The 6,402-nt window shown below is 40.8% G+C and overlaps 1 long non-coding RNA gene across 1 annotated transcript; it reads left to right on the forward strand.

Moving 5' to 3' along the window:
- The first annotated feature begins 2,271 nt into the window (after nucleotides 1–2,271).
- LOC129819135 (uncharacterized) lies at nucleotides 2,272–4,156 on the forward strand. The gene is made up of 6 exons (XR_008754024.1): nucleotides 2,272–2,388; nucleotides 2,511–2,562; nucleotides 2,643–2,713; nucleotides 2,962–3,134; nucleotides 3,408–3,454; nucleotides 3,532–4,156. It is a non-coding gene; the product is annotated as an uncharacterized LOC129819135 (long non-coding RNA).
- Nucleotides 4,157–6,402: the final 2,246 nt, after the last annotated feature.

The raw sequence follows: 6,402 nt of genomic DNA on the forward strand, positions 1-6,402 counted from the left end.
TGTCCATGATAGCTTACCAACCTGTGTCAGTCAAGTCGTCATGGCTTTAATGAGAGATCCAGGCTCACCAGGACAGGTCTATTGAAGCAGGAGCCTGCAGGAAATGGGCGCGTTCCCCTCCCCAGGTGTTGCTGACGTCTGCTAGATCTTGCCACGCCTAGATAGGTATTTTACGTATCAGCAAACTACATCATATGTTATAGAAATCTGTCAGCCGATGACGTGGTACGCAATCATTGGTTGATGCATGCAACATCTGAGCCGGGGAACGTGACCAATATCTACCTGACACTCAGACCAAGTAGTAGTGAGGAGGAAAAATGAATCTCTGCACAGACAGCATCCTCTCCTCCAATGTACCTTACCCATCTTTATTTACATCAAAGTAATTGTCATTCCAGTAGAATTGACTCTGAGCAGAATTCAAATGAACCAAATTCTCTCTCTCTCTCTCTCTCTCTCTCTCTCTCTCTCTCTCTCTCTCTCTCTCTCTCTCTGTCTCTGTACCAGAGATGATTCATTTTGTCTGTTGGAAGAGGACTGAATTGCCAAAACACCCTATCATGGTTTTAGTTCTAAAGCAATACAAGAAAAACCTATTCTCAGTGTTATCCTGGAAATCCAGTAGCCAGTTATGATTGAATGCTTGAGGCATTCAGTATTGAAAGAAGTGGTTTATAATCATTTTCACTTCTGGCCCCTGCTGAATGTTGAATGTCCGTCTTCCACATATGCCTTCAGGGCTTTCTTATATCTCTCATGCAAATGTCTCACCTCCTATTCAAAAGTGATTACGTTATTTTTTACATAATAACAGCGTGATTTGTATTCAGATCATTCTATTTAAACTCATCAATTTAATATAACAGCCCAATATCTAAATTCAATTAAAATAATGGTTACACATAATTAAATGATGTAGTTTTATCATAATTAAATCGCACACACTTTGGGCAAACTAACACAGGCAGCAAATGTGTAAAGGTTGCCCCCTACTGCTTCATTCTGTAGCCAGAGGACTCCAGGGCCCTGTTTCATAATCATAATAAAAATGTCCTACCTTGAGCTGTTCTTCCATCAGTATCTTGGGCAAAGGATCCTTTCTTGGGAGAAATCGTCTTTTGGTGGAAAGCTGTCCTCTTGCCATGTGGAAATGTCAACTACGTTCGGGATGAACTGAAAAGCGTGACCAACTTTTCACATCGTTGCAAAAATAAATGTCCCAAAATCGCACTAAACGGATATAAATTGCTATAAAACGCTTTAAATTAACTACTTTGTGATGTTTGTAACTCCTATAACGAGTGAAAAGATGACCGGAGAAATATAACAGGCTAAACTAATGCTTGGAACAGGAGAGGGTCGGTGTCTTCCACGCGCGTTACGCAGCAAGAAAAGACTTGCTAGCTAAAGGTTTTTTTCATTTGTAGGGCCTGTGAACGAGCAATCGAGCCCGTTGGAATCGTCATCACGTAAAGGCATCCAGGGGAAGACGTAAGAAGTGTCCGTATAGTCATAGCAACGACAGTGCCCGTTTAAATGACTTCAGAAAAGTGGCCAACGTTTCTCAAATCTGACTCCATGTCAGGGAAATTGCTGTAGAATGGGCTCTGTTCCACTTAGAGACAAAATTTCAACTCCTATAGAAACTATAGACTGTTTTCTATCCAATAATAATAATAATATGCATATTGTACGATCAAGGATTTTGTGGGAAGCCGTTTAAAAAATTAGCCACATTAGCATAAATAGTCTAAACAGCGCCCCCATCCCCAACAGGTTAACAAACTCTGAGTTTAAACCTGAACTCTGGGTTGACTAACTCTGAGCTGTCAAACTCAGAGTTTTCGGTTTCAGAACAGGTGATAACAACTAGTTCAATCAACTCTGAGTTAAGTTAACCCTGAGTAAACACGTGCATGAGGAGATAAAAGGCCCTCATCAATAGAACGCAGATAACATCAAGGCAACAGGAGAAAAAAGGGCTTGAATCTCCTACTTCTCCCCAGTGGAGTTAGAAATATTAATGAATGCATATGCAGAATATAAATATATATTTAAGAAAAAAAGCAATGCGTGAGTATTCATTGAAAAACAGTTTTATCTTTGTCACGCCCTGACCATAGTTTGCATTGTGTGTTTCTATGTTTTGTTTGGTCAGGGTGTGATATGAGTGGGCATTCTATGTTGTATGTCTAGTTTGTCTGTTTCTATGTCTTTGGCCTGATGGTTCTCAATCAGAGGCAGGTGTTAGTTGTTGTCTCTGATTGGGAGCCATATTTAGGTAGCCTGTTTTGTCTTTGTGGGTTGTGGGTGATTGTTCCTGTGTTTGTTACGGGACTGGTTCGGCGTAGTTCGTTTGTTGGGTTATTATTTTTGTTCTTTATTGTAAGTATTCTTATTCAAATGACTTCTCACCACGCTGCATCTTGGTCCTCTCTTTCACCCGACGAAGACGTTACAATCTTGAGTGTTCCACTTATTCAAAATGTTATATTATATATGTGCAGCAGCAAAAGAACGTGAGCTGGCGTAGCAGAAAATTGCTGACCAAGTCAATGCGTGAGTATTAATTGAAAAAAAGTTAACTTGAGTTCCACTTATTCAACATTTTATATTATGTGTGTTTAATATTTATGCAGGTGCAACCCAACAGGCACAAAACAAACTTGGCAGCAACTGAAGATGAAATATAAAAATATACTTCAAACCGGTAAGGTATAATTTCATTACAAGCAATTGTGATGTTTAGCCTACACTACATAATTAAACAGCATTCAGTGGCTACATTCAACATGTGATATATTTAAGTAGTGACATTTTCAAATATTTTTTTCAGCCATCCCAACACTGCCAATATTTAATATTGTTTATTTGAAAGTAACACCTAAATGCTTTTATACATACAAGTCTCCAAATGTTGTGCTTACTGGACATGTTCAAATTTGACCTCCATTATAGCCAATATTTAAAAAAAGTCTGAGGGCTGAAAAACGGGTAGGGGTTCACCACCACTCAGAGGCTGAAGAGATGGCCCTCAGTCAAAATAGTGGGTGACCTATTGCTGAAGGCATCTCTGGAGGAAGCTCATCTGACCCAACCACCCCCCTAAGACACAATGGCCTACATAAGAGGTTAGTTATTCAAATTAATGATATACTGTATGTACATTCATCCTTTTGCCAATGTTACCTCACCCATCCATCTTATACACAACTTGGCACACTGATTTTCTTGTAGCGGTACAATTCTTTGCAATTGACTGCTGTTACTTTTTCAGATTCTTAGCTGTCCTTCAGAGTTATGTATTTGAAAAATTGTGATGTGGTCTGCACACTGTTGTAAAAACAAAATTCAAATTAGGTGGGGCACTGTTGATCATTTGCCTAATCTTCATCTTCTACCAGTTACTGGTGGTGTATTCTGTCTGTGGGAGACGGACCTCCATGCAGTTGTAAGTACTCTTAGTACTCCACTGATTTGTCATAATGGTTTAGAGTAGAACATCAAAATTGTTATTTTTCATTACAGGAGGATAATGAAGACCCTGTGTCAGCTGCCACAGAGAGAGAAGATACAGAGGCCTATTGAGGTTTACACTGTAAAAATAACATCTAACAGTTGATAGTGTTGTATCATAATAAAACATTTTTTTTCTCTAGTAGCGCAATGCTGGAAATTACAATGAGGAAGAGGGTCCATCCCCCTCTACAGCACAATTTACCTCAGTAAGATGTTGTTCAGCATTGGCCCATGACTTACAATGAAACTAAGTAGACCTGGCACTGTGAAATGTAATGTATTTTTTGTGTTCCTATAGCTCCCTGTGAAACAGCTGTACAAGGTGTACTTACAGAAACATTTTATTTTATTTAGAAATGTACCACAAGGCTGCAGATGCTAAATATAGAAATACAACAGCTGGAACATCAGTTAAAGGTGGGTGAGGTGCCCACAGGTGGATGAGTTTACTTGTCTGAACAACACAAAATACAAACTACTGTACTGCATTTGTACTTGCAGGAAATAAGGAAGACTTCATAAAAAGAAAGGCATATAGTCTTTATTTGACACTGGGGAGGTGATGGGTCAATCAGAAATGATGGTAGCATATTGTGTCTCTGACTGCTCTTCCATTTCGTGCGTCAGCTGGGTGGTCAGGATCATTATCAGGACCGTTCACTGGTTGAGTAGGACATTGATTTCCTCATTGTGGCAATGTTGTGGAGAATCACACATGCCCTTTCTAGGGTGACTCTGAGCCTACGAATGCACTGGAACCGGGCCTTGAGCATCCTAATGGTCATCTCTACCCTGGCTTGTGTCCTGCAGTGAGCCAAGTTATAACATTGCTGCGGGCCGGGCTTAGGATCAGGGTATGGGGTCAGCAAATAGGGGTGGCAGGGGTACCATCTGTCACCGAGCAGGTAACCATCAAACTCTCCTATGATAATGAGGATACAGTATACATTTTTAATTGCAATTGGAGGAAACAAAATATTGATTATAATAGGATATAGCTCTATATATAACTCACTACGGGCAACTCTAGCGCTCAGTGTACACTCAAAAAATGTGAGTCATGCACAGACCCAGGCCACTTTGCTTCCACGTTGCTGATGATGTGGGCTGCATCACATATGATCTTCACAGTGCAGAACAGTAATTAACTGCAGTAGCTGTATTGTGAAGTATCTTTCAATTGGAATGCTAAAGGCTACTATTTAGGCCTACCTGTACATTAATGCTGTTCGGAAAGACTTCCTATTCACATATGCAGCCAATCATACCTGGCACCATAAAATATATCAAATTAACTGATTAGTTCTTCAAGTCTTATTGCTTAGATTGATACCTGCAATTTTGTGGAATTCTTCTGAGTCTTGTGGGTCTGTGACTTGGGAACACCACAAAAGTGTACAGTAAACGTTTCAGTGCAAGAGTCACATATCTGACAGCCAGACAGACGGTTGCCTTGGAAATATGCTCAGCGTCACCGATGTTATATAGAAAACTCCCGTTGGCAAAAAAAACAAGTACAACACATAATTTGTTTCCGAACTGAGTATGTCCACGATGTGTCATGAACGATATGAGGGCTGAGAATATTGTTCAGATGAATGAACGATTGTGCAGAAAAACGGAAACGCTCAAACATATAAACATCAGGGAATGATTAAACATCCAAGCGGGGTCTGATCACCCTCTCCCAACAGAGATTTCTGCAGAGTATTTGTGCTTCAATATCAACTGGCTCTTCCAGGAAAGGACATGCCATGTCTGACACCTCCTTCAGTCTGCAGGCTTCAGCTAAAGAAGAGGAGAAACTCCGGGTTAGTTGAAAAACTGCCAGCATGCAGGTTAGCTTCTTTCAATGAGTATGTTGCCATAGTAACTGACTCAGTTAAGCTGAACTGGCTTTGTGAAACCGAAAACCCAGAGTTTCCTTCAACTCCGAGTCAACTAACTGAGTTTTCACTAAACCTGCTTTCTGAAACAGGGCTCTGATATCTCAAGAGGTGATAAGTACAAAGTTTGTCTTTATCTGTTGTCTAGTACTGTCTTTTTGCTAGATTACTTTAAGTGCTGCCTGTTTTCCCAGTAGCCTACTTGGTGTGTGAACTGCTGACTGCTTATACCTTGCAGATGATTGTTGACATATCAACTAGGATTAAGGGGCACGTCAATTTGTGACTTGTTTTGGTAATCAGTGGCTGTATTGGAGTGGAAGTGGTTTCTCCTCTCCTAGGCAATTAGTACAGGGAAGCGAGCTCTACACCTCTGCAAGGCAATTAACAATTAGTATTAGTACTTCAGTCTCTTCTGTTTTCTCATCGCCAGCTGTAAGCAGCGGTCTCGTCGCAAAACTAAGACCGTTGCCGAAACAAAGACAGTTCTGCAGAATTATTCAAGGATGGAAAGAGAGGAATGTTCCACACCGCTCTCTCACTTTAGTATCTTACTTAGTTATTTCCAATTCCCATTTTGCTCTTTTGTAGCTTTGGCAACTAAGAGTGTGTTTTCTAAACCTGTTCGCTCCTCCTCCTGTAAGCTTTACAGACGCTCCCCACCCCTTGGCTGAAACCCTTCTAATTTAGTGTACCCTGCATGCACAACCCATGTGGAATTCCTGGTCTCTGGCAGCATTTGGAACTGCTGATCTGTGGGCAAGAACACAGAGTTCATCTCAGCCTATTCTGCTCTTCAGTCCCTTGACTTTTTGGCCCTGATGGAGACATGGATAACCCCAGGGAACACTGCTACTCCAGCTGCTCTCTTCATCTGAATATGTTTTCTCTCATAGTCCAAGAGCATCTGGTTGTCGCGGTGGTGGCACAGGTCTACTCAGTGGAGATTCTCACATTTCCTCATTTGAATTCCATGCTGTCACTGTCACTTGTC

This window comes from Salvelinus fontinalis, chromosome 21 (genome assembly GCF_029448725.1).
Source record: "Salvelinus fontinalis isolate EN_2023a chromosome 21, ASM2944872v1, whole genome shotgun sequence".
Classification (NCBI taxonomy): Eukaryota; Metazoa; Chordata; class Actinopteri; order Salmoniformes; family Salmonidae; genus Salvelinus; species Salvelinus fontinalis.